The sequence below is a fragment of the Helianthus annuus genome, chromosome 7 (genome assembly GCF_002127325.2).
Source record: "Helianthus annuus cultivar XRQ/B chromosome 7, HanXRQr2.0-SUNRISE, whole genome shotgun sequence".
In the NCBI taxonomy this organism is placed as follows: domain Eukaryota; kingdom Viridiplantae; phylum Streptophyta; class Magnoliopsida; order Asterales; family Asteraceae; genus Helianthus; species Helianthus annuus.
Window position 1 is genome coordinate 10,656,442 of NC_035439.2, and position 11,188 is coordinate 10,667,629.

Genomic DNA, 11,188 nt, shown 5'->3' on the forward strand with positions numbered 1-11,188 from the left:
CAAAAAATCAGCCGATTTGGACCGTAAAAACCCGTTCAATTTTCAAAAATTCGGTTAAAAACGTGAAAGAATGAGTAGAAGTCAGATTTTTCGGTGAAAACAAGCTGAATCGGTAAGAACTCTTCCTCCTGAGCTCTGATACCACTTGTAGGATCGATTTCGGACTCGAACGAGTCGTTCAGAAGAGTTCTTGGATCAAATCAGAGGCGGAATACAAAGATTTGATCTTCGTTCAGCTTGTTATACACTTTAACAGTCTCTTGTATTGATTAATGTGACGATACAATGGCTGGAGACAATTTGGCAGCACCTCGGCTCCAAAATCACAAAGTTACAAATGAAATGACTAAGTCACCTATTTACAGGCCAAGGCTTATAAGGAAGTTCACCCTATTTACAATAATGCCACCTTGCCTTTTTCTATCTGATATTATAATATAAAGTCTCGTTTTCTTCAGTTTCTTCGAACTCCGTGACCTAGTTCTATCATTTCTATTACAAGACTCGACACAAGACGAAGTCAACAGACATATGCACCAACATATTTTCTAACTGGGACTTAAAATATATTTTTTGGAATTATAAATCGTACATGTATAGAAACCCCATCCTTGGGAAGGAAATATACTTATAAAATAAATAAGAAGTGTGAATACGAAATAGTTGTCTAACTATTTCCCAAAAACGTTAAACCCTAAGCCAAGGCACGGCCATCCGTCTAATAGGCATTATTACGTGTAGGTCGTCATGCAGCAGATAGAGTTGGAGATTGACGTTTCTGGATACGCACTTCTGTGAGTTCATGTCACCCTTTTCTCTTTACTGTTTTCAGTTTTATACTTCGGGGGTGAAATACATGCGACAATTATTACAAACTTTTATTACATGGTATGGTTAGCGTAGGGAGGGTTTATACTACTAGATCATGTGAGGGGTGGGTACAACACTCGAGGCCATTAATCCTCTTGTAGGACCGAGGGACACAAGAGTGATAGATCTATTTGGGTGTAGCGAACCCACACCCGTGAGGCCGGGGAGGCCCATAGAGGTGACTGTGTCTTACAGCCGAAGCCCGGTAACAAATTTGCTAGGTTTGAGTTTCCCTGCACTTTCTCACACATACCAGTGGCTTTGCAACACATTGGTGATCTCTTTTTCCTTATTGCTACATACCAGGGACTTTTATACATACTTTAATGGTTTATACATACTCACTTTTACATGAACTCGCTCAACTTTTTGTTGATTTTTCAAACTACATGTATTTCAGGAAATTAGTGGATCTGGCACGGTATGCATCACGTCAAGCTGCATAAGAATAATGATGTCATCCGAGTTTAGGAAGTGTGACCTTTGCCTGGACGGGTTACAAGTCTTAAACTGTGTTTTTATGTCAAGTCTTTTGTTATGTCCTATGAACATGTTTCTTTATGTCATGGTTGTATTTGGTTCGTTGTGTCAACTTTTTAAAACAATGTTGTCGTATTAACTTTTTAAACTTGATGAATGGATGAACATCATAGTTTTATTTCCATATAGCATTGTTGTGATTATGCTATGGTATTAAGAAGTCACACCAAATAAACCCACGCTTCCGCAAAAGCCAGGGTGTGACAATTAGGGAAAGTAGAAATGTGAAAACCTACTCACTATATGCAAAAGTCATAATTTCAACAAAGGAAATTTAAGGACTTTACCTGGAATTTCGTGTGATAACTGATTGTTAAATGACATTACCATGGAATGTCGAACATAGCGTAGTCGCCACTAATAAAGTAGGGAGAATGCGAAGACATGTGACTTCTTTTGCAGCGCCAATAATTGTGAGTCTCATCAGACTAAGTACCAATCGCCGTGGAATCTTTTTTAAACGTACCTCAGCGTGATTCGTGTCGTTGCAGGATCACGTGACAAAGTGCCGCATTTCGGTTGGTAGTTCTCTGACTGACAGGATTAGCATCGTTGTTGTCGTGCTCAATCATGTTTTCCAAAGGCCTTGCCTCGAAAGTCGTGTGTGATGTACTTCGACGTCCGCTGATGTATAGTTTAAGTTTCACGTATAGTTGCGCAATATCGTTTCGTTCCATGTAGGTTACCTGCTCAGGTAATAAAATAGCATAGACAATATAGATAATGACCTTTGCCCGAGTTGTTAGTCACGGCTTCTATGTGAGGACCTTTAATGAATTTCGACATAAGTTTTCCCAAGGTCCTAAATGCATGTTATCAAAACTCTCAAAGTTTTGCTTTCTTTGTGTAACTGTTTCGTGTACCAAGTAACCAACACAACCCTTGTGTATGTTTAAAACCAAAACTGTTGACTTATTGTTTCGGCAATAGTTGGAACCCATATTTGAGTCTTAGGCGTTCTGTATATGTTCAAGTCTTAATAATCTAAGTCCCCAAAGGAAAGTGAGGTTAGAGCCTAGGTATCTCTAGAGAAACCTAATTCACTGAAACCTATAGCTCTGGTACCAATCTGTCACACCCCGATAAATCGATTACATCAGAGCCGGATGTGATCTGAATGGTATCTTCATTGCACAGCGGAAGTATTTAAGCTAAGTCTTCTAGAAAATGAACTCCCGCTAAGTACTCGAATTCCCATGGGTTCTCCTATTCCAACTGTTCCATAGTTTTGAAAATGCAACCTGAGAAAGAACATGTGAAAAATCAACATAAAGTTATCGAGTTTATAGTTTGCTTTGAAAAAGATTTAAAATAAATCTTTTTGTTAACCGGTTTAAAAGTTGTTGAGAAAATATAGTAGAATCATTTTTCTCTGCATGTCATTTGAAAACTGTGAGTCTAGCCCACGAGAGTTTTTGTGCCTTGCACGAGGGAGAATGGGCCGAACCCAAAAGAGTCTTTGTAAGCAGGACCAACCCATCCTCTTACTTGTACATAAATTGAAAACGTCACCAAAGTTTGTAAATTCATGTGTTTATGAGGTTGCATCAAATGAATCTTAAAAACATTTGAAATTCTGAGTATCAAAAGCTGGTATGTAAAGTGTCTATGAACTTATTGATCATTAATGTGTAGCTAAGACATTAATATGTGTGACGACATAGGAAGCACTCAACCCTAGACGATTTCCTCTGGTCAACCCGGTTGGGACAACAAAAGCACTACATGTGGCCACACAAGGACCCATGAGTGGGGCTCGCTACACCCGATATGTGAGACCTGTGTCACTTCAACCATCAAACAAATAACAAACCAATGAAATATTGTATTTCATACTTGGGATTTGTATAAATATGTGTATCATTTGCACATATCAATTCTTGTTCGATTTCGGGCTTTAAATCGCTTTCTGGAAGGTTATACGCGATCTGATGCGTAAAAATAACTAGTTTAATGCAACAAACACCCCAGAATAGTGACATAGGCTTAACATACCTCAAATAACCTTTACATAACTTAGAAACAAGTTTTGGAAGGTTTGGTATGCCGAAATCAAGATTATTCGCTTACAGGGACTAAATTCGACAAACTGTGAAAGTATGCCGATTCTTACTGTAACGAACATTCCGGAACTTGATCATAAGTTAAACATACCCTATATATCCATTACATAGCTTAGAAATAGGCTTTGAGGGGTTCGGTATGCTAAAATAAACTTATTTGATCAATAGAGACTAAAAGCGTCAAAAGTGCATAAGTTTGCATTTTCGCACGTATCTTACGTCCTGAATATATCCAGACATCCAAAAATTTATGTAATTAATAAAATATTTTATTTTAGTGATTGAGATGATAAAATTCCATTCGTCGCGTAATTTGGATCGTTTTTGTGTTCATTACGATTTCCGTCGTAATTAACCAAACAACACAACCGTACGACCAAACGAACCGACATCTGAGATGTTTTTGAGCATATTTTAAGTTCTCTATACTTAATGGGGGTTAACGGGGCTTAAAAATGCAAAAAAAAAATCAAGTTTTACAAGTGCAGGGACCATTTTTGAAATTTCTGGCAGATACATTGAACGTGGTCCACTTTTGAGATTTGATGGTTTTAACCCATGGTTTTGCAATACCATGGGCTAATATTCAATGGTTTTTATAATACCATGGATTCATTCTATGGGCTCCCATGGTTTTACAAAACCATGGGCACATGTGTACGGTTAAGATTAAAGCACGTTATTCGACTAACGATCTTAACGGTTCCATGAAATCTATAAATACCCCTCCATTCTCTTTTGCAAAACCCACATTTGAATCGGATTTTGGCCCTCTAAGTCGGAGTTCATACTTCATACCTGAGAGTAAATCGGATCAAATCTTGCAGGGACCTACTGTAAGTATTCTTTCGTGCTTTTCTTTCGTTTTAGCGTTAAAGTCAAACTGTGTTTGACTTTCTGCATTGACCAGTTTATGGTCAATGCGAAGTTCGTTTGAACTTCATAACGTGAGCGTAATCACGATGGTTATAGTCCCTAGTGACTATACCTACTGATTACCACGTTATCTAGGCTCAGTGACGAGTCGTAGTTTCGGCCAAAATGCGTATTCTTGCGTATTTTATAACCAAACTACTTTTGGGTATCAAGACCCTTTGTCTTGATACCAAAACTGTTTTTAAACTTTGTTAAACATGTTTTAACATGTTTAACTCATCACTTTTAGAAGTGTTCTTGTCTAGGGTCGTAAAGGTGAGCGATCTAAACAATCGCTTATGCTTTCGAACCCGACCCATTTGGTCGATCATTAGGATCCGACCAAACACTTTAGGTGACCATAGTTGTATAGGGAATAACCTTCTGAGGTTATACCTTATGGTCACTTCGTTTAAGTAGTTGTATGATAGTTAGTTTATATGCCTTAGGAAAATTACCAAAATACCCTTTTGTGCCAAAATTTATTTTAAGCATAAGTAACATAACTTTTGACATCTAAACTGATTTGGCAACAATATTAAACATGTTAAGGCATATCTTACTTGTCATAGGGCTAGTTAGGCGGTCCGAATACGTTTTACGCGAACGACGCGTTAAAGTAGCATAAGCTACCTAAACGGGTCGCAACGGGTCAAAAGCACATAGGATAGGTTTCGTTTTAGTATATAGGCTTTGTTAAACCATATTACATAAGTTCCCACACTTATTTGGTTTGCAAACCCTCGTACTACCCGATCCTCCGATAGGTCCGTTTATTAATGTAGATACCTATATTAGGTGCCGTTTGAATCCGTGATCTTCTAGCTTTGCTTGGTGGATATCTAAAGTCTATTGAGCAATCTCAAGTGAGTAGATAGACCCCTCTTTTACTGTTTTTCAAACTTTTTGGGGTGAAACACATGTGCCTACTTGTTACTTTCGTGCTTTTCATGTTTTCATATCATATACTTGATATGTTCATTAGTACACTATTAGTACATGATTTCATTATGTTTTTGCTATGTATGTCCATTGTGTGCATACTTAGTACATCGTTTTACATGACATTTTATGCTATGTATGTTCATCATACTTAGTAGATTGTTTTCTTTACATTTCACGCTATGTATGTACATTTGATTGCATACCTAGTGCATTGTTTTACATTACCTTTTCATACTATGTATGTTCATCATACTTAGTACATTGTTTTACATGACATTTCATGCTATGTGTGTACATTTGATTACATACTTAGTGCATTGTTTCCACATGCTTACATTTTGGTATGACATTTGGTTTGTTTAAATGGGACTTATATACATTCATTAACTTTGATCACGCCGCTCATTAGTAGGTAATGGTACCATAGGAATTGACAACTCCCGCTCCTGACATCCTAGGTATGTTTGGATGGAAGGAATAACCGAATTCGATATACATTTACTCAGATAAGCCTCTAATTTGTTAGGGGTTTATCGCCACAGTCGCAAGGCTTGAATGTATGCATTTTCACAACACCACATAGATGTTTGTATCAGTATAGCATGCATTTCCACAAAACATAACTTTGATTTAAACCAACTTTTACTTCAATACTTTGTTTTGTGCATTTTACCTATGCATTTCACTAGCCATACATATCATTTTGGTTACACATTACATGATTTACATTTGACACATAAACATTTTTGACATTGGTTATACATTACATGATTTACATCTTGACATAAACATTTTGACATATTATTCAATACATTTGGCAATTGGTTTAGACATAGACATCTTACATTGGTGGTTTGTTTGGGTAAGTGATTTAAGTAACGAGGCGTGTGTAATATGATACAAGCATGGTGGATACGCCGCTGGTACTTCCTATATATAAGCGTTTGTATGATATTACATATCGCAGCGTTGTTTAAATCATTTCAGTTTAGACATATAACATGTTTTTCACAAGACATTGTTTTACAAACAACTTATTTTATACAAACTCATTTTTTACTTGGTTATTCATTTAACCTTACATTACTCTTTTACATATCATCTACCTTATCATCGCTTTTCAAATGATTTATAAAACAAAAACATTTTACAAGGATCATGACTGACTTTTGTTAAACCACTTTTTTTCTAAACTTATAAGTCATGAATCCTAAATCAATAAAACCTATGTACTCTCCGGCATTTTTATGCTGACGTACCTATTTTCACATGTGTTTCAGGAGATGATGCATAGGATTGGTCAAGATACACATAGGCGGACTTGGGCCTTAGTGACAATAACAGACGCAAGACTAGTTAATTATGTTATACTTCTTTGTTTGTTAAGACATTGTAACTCATTTAATCAATAAAACAAAATTTCAATTTTTCCATGTGTTATGAAACAATGATTCTGTTACAACACTCCACGACGATTCCGCCACGTTTTGTTGTTTTACGTGGTCGGGGTGTGACACGATAGATCTACCCCTCTTGCTCCTCGGTCTTACACAAGATTAATGGCGCTTAAGAGAGACTCTATTTGCACAAGATCTAATATTTAATTCCATAGCTAAACAATACCATCGAAAACATGTATTTCCCCCAAGAGTTATAAATCCGAAAACATTTAAGAGAAAAGGTGAACACAAACCCACTGGGTTGTCTCGTTGTTCATACGCAGATCAACCCAGTCCCGTTGTTGTAACTAGGACAATCCCGTCACAAGTCATGAAAATCAAGAACGTTTAGAAAATATGCGTGTCTTTTGTAAAACCGGTATGTTTAACATGAACTTTTCATAAACCATTTGAGTTTGTTGAAATTCTATTGTAAAATGGTTTAGAAATATCAGTTTTCGTTCGTCGAAATATTGTATGTTTTTGCAAAACTTGCATGTCTTTCCACCACGAAAACATTTATAAAAATATAAAACTATAAAAAGTGGGGTTATGAACTCATCTTGATATCCTTGTGCAAAGCTAGCTTAATGTGAAATATTGTATGTTTTTGCAAAACTTGCATGTCTTTCCACCCCCGAAAACATTTATAAAAATATAAAACCGTAAAAAGTGGGGTTATGAACTCACCTTGATATCATTGTGCAAAGCTTGCTTAATGTGATTCCGTGATGTCATTCCAAGAATGTGAACTTGCTAGCATGCATTCTATGACATTCCTACCAAGGAATACTTATAAGTTTCTAATAAAACAACGTAGCTAAACTACGTCTCCGAGCTTTACCGAATCGTTAACTAAACGACTCTATGGAAGGTGTTATTATTTTAATTTGAAATAACCAAGCTATGGATTTTGATCCCATTTATAATCGGGATAAATACTAAGTCATGAAATCGACTTAGTTTCGATTTAGTATATATATATAATCAAGTGTTAAGTTATTCTACAAGGACTCCTAATTGTAAGAAGTGTAAGAAGGCTTTATAGAGTGACAAGTGTCCAAGAACCTAAAACCTAAACCCACTACACCCACCCCCACCCCACCCCTCCACCACCCAAAAACCTAAACCCCCCACCCCCACCCCACAACCACCTAAAAACCTAAACCCCCCACCACCACCTCCATGGAAAAAAAAAAAACTATTCCTCACCAAAAAACCTAACCCCACACCCCCCCAAAAAAAAAAAAAAAAACTAAACACCCACCCCCACCCCCACATAAAAACCAAAATCCCCACCCCCTCCGCAGTATATATATATATATATATATATATATATATATATATATATATATATATATATATATATATATATATATATATATATATATATATATATATATATATATATATATATATATATATAGGGAGGGGCTCATGCGAGAACCACCCTTATTGTAACGCCTCGTAAATTTTGTTTTATCTCTCGCGAAATAAATATCCGTAGAAGGGATTTATCTTTCAATTTAGCTCATTATTGATTAAGTTATTTACTTATTTAATTTTTTTTCTACTAACCAAATTAATTAATTAATGTTACTTATCTAGTTAGTTTGTTTTAGAAAGGAGTTCAATTAAATAAAATGATAACCCAATTAGTTCAGTTAGATAAACTTTGAGGGCTATATTGTAAACTTTGAAACTATAATTGATTGTATAAAGGAACAAAAGACCCAAAACCCTTCTCTTTTAAAACATCAGCCGACACTACTGGTCACACCATCTCTTACATTAGTAAACCCTAGTTCCATTCACAAATGTAGCCAACAACACCCAGACCTTCCCTCTCTAAAACTTCATTACACTTTACCCGTTAAACATAAAGATATGAAATCTGTTCATATCCAAAAGAAAAGCTCAGCCACACCCCCCTGCTTGTTCTCTTGTCCGATTACCGGCGACCAGAGTCGGGTACCGGCAACACTCCGACGTTCATCTTCAGGTGACAGTTAACCTTACACACTCGTCTCTCTCTTTCCCCTCTCGCACTGATGAACGAACGACCGGCCACCATCGTCGGTGGCGGCGCTCGGTGACGGTAGCAGAACCACCACAGCGGCGGCGTGTGGTGGGTGGCATGCCAGTGGTGGTTACGGGCAGTGGCGGTGCACGGTGGCGACGTTAATCAGGAAAAGAGAGAGAGAAGAAAGGCGGCTGTGGCGGTTCGCGGCGGCTCTAGGCCGCCATTTCTGGCAACGCAGGCAAGTTTGCTTCCCGTGCGGGTCACGCTTCGTCAAGTCGGTGACTCGGTTGTTCCCGGTTCAGGTCAGTTTTCAGTTCCAGGTCTTGTTTTGTTGTTACCCAATTTAGATTACGGTCGGTCGATTCAGTCGCTTGTTCGATTCATACAGAACCGACAACAGTGGGGAGTGTTTCTCGAGTCGGTTCAGGTCAGAATCCAATTTGGGTGATGTTTATTTAAGTTACAAAATTCGAGTGTCATTCTAATCGAGTTCATAATCGGTTCAGTTTCAGTTTTGGTGCGGATACGAGTCTCGGTCAAGCTGCGGTCATGGGTCAGATTCATGCTCGGTTTCAAAGTGCGGGTCAACATCTGTCAATTCTGGTCAACTATCGGCTCGCACAAGTTTTGGTATAAAATAACGACTCGAATACAAAGTTTAGTGTCTTTCATAATTATTTACCGTTTCTAATCGCGACACAGAACTTGTTATAATTTGTATTTTTACATAAAAATTATACATTTACATATTGTATTATTGATTTGTTTTGTTTTTTTTTTGAATTTCGCCAAATAGATCGACAACTTGTGTTGTCGGGATCGTCCAAAAACAGAGGAAACTCTGCCCGTTTTTCGTAAAATTCCGTAAAACGAAATGCGATAATTTTTATAAATCGAAATCTACCAAATTCTATTAATTTTTATAAAATAGAGATAAATGTATATTTATTTTGATGATATTTCTATAATATTGTTCGTTAGACTTAATTTGGATTAATACTTAAAACTATATAAAATATATGTATTGTTATTAATAAATATGTATACATATATATCAATTAATCATACTTTACATTTCACCTCATATTCCCCCGTCATAATTCCGTGTACTCATGCACCATCGTTACCCATATAGGGCGACTTCGGTGTTCCATCCCACTAATCTCTTACACTCTTCAATAATTGGATAATCGGAAGACTTAGCAATCATGTGAGTATACTCGTACTTTTCCCCTTTTTACTTTTACCACTTTTGGGGTGTAACATGTTACCTATTGAAACTTACACATGAACTTTTGTCTAAACACATGAACATTCCTATAACATGCTTGTATATGTGATGGCTTGATACTTTAAATTTGGATGATTCTTATGTGTTGAACTTATCATTAACTTCGTACGAGCCAAACCTTGACATATGTAGCGCTATAGGATTAACGACCCGCCTCTACTGAAACTTTGGTTATGTCATGAGCAAGTTGCGTTTTCTTGGTTTGATATGTTAGACACATGCCATATTTAATGTTTATCTTGAATCGCATGCTTGCTATGAGGGATTGTTCACACTTTTATCTTATGCTATGTATGTACCAAACTTGTATACTCGCCTTTGCTTTTGCATTGAATTGTATTTTAAACATGTTACAGGTTGATGATGATGAAATGAAAGAGGTAGCACGATGCCTAGATACACACTTTAGACGTTAGGTTTAATATGTTGTATCGAATTTTGGTTATGTTGGTTGGTTATTTTGATTAAACTTGTTGTTATTTGGGATCTTGTATTGATGACTACTTGAAGTTTGGAAATGAAATTTGGATTATTAAATTATTGTCACAAATAGCGTTATGATGTCTCGAGCAATCTTCACACTTCGTCTCATCCCGATGTTTCCGCCATTGGTTGGGGTGTGACAGATTGGTATCAGAGCCATAACTATAGGGAATTAGGAAAAGTAGGAATGCTTTAACCTAGTCTATAGTTTTAGAGCTTTATTCTCGTGTATCGCTTGAAACCACTTGCATGCTGCTTTACTCGCTTCTCATTTATTCGCCTTGACTTTTAAACATATAAATCGCTTGTGTGTTAATACTTGAATTGCTATTCTTATGTGTCAATACTCGTTTACTATGTGTCGATACTTTGATTTGTTGATCTATTCTTGGTGTGTTATTCTCAACATGCCTTTTATGTGCTTATACTCGTTCGTTATTTCCTTTAACAAACGCCTTTTTACAAGGCATTTTACTCGATTTTTTTTCTTAAACTCGAAAACACTCATATTATACGAACGAGACGAGTTTACCAAAATAGGCGCGAAACCCACAATTTGGTAAACGACTCTCACCCCGCTTGATTCTATTTTTCGCACGAAATTCACCATTAAGTTAGG

At 36.7% G+C, this 11,188-nt stretch overlaps 1 long non-coding RNA gene across 1 annotated transcript; it reads left to right on the top strand.

The window, feature by feature from the left end:
• The first annotated feature begins 8,540 nt into the window (after window positions 1–8,540).
• On the top strand, window positions 8,541–9,477 carry LOC118480373. The gene is made up of 3 exons (XR_004862283.1): window positions 8,541–9,097; window positions 9,184–9,222; window positions 9,302–9,477. It is a non-coding gene; the product is annotated as an uncharacterized LOC118480373 (long non-coding RNA).
• Window positions 9,478–11,188: the final 1,711 nt, after the last annotated feature.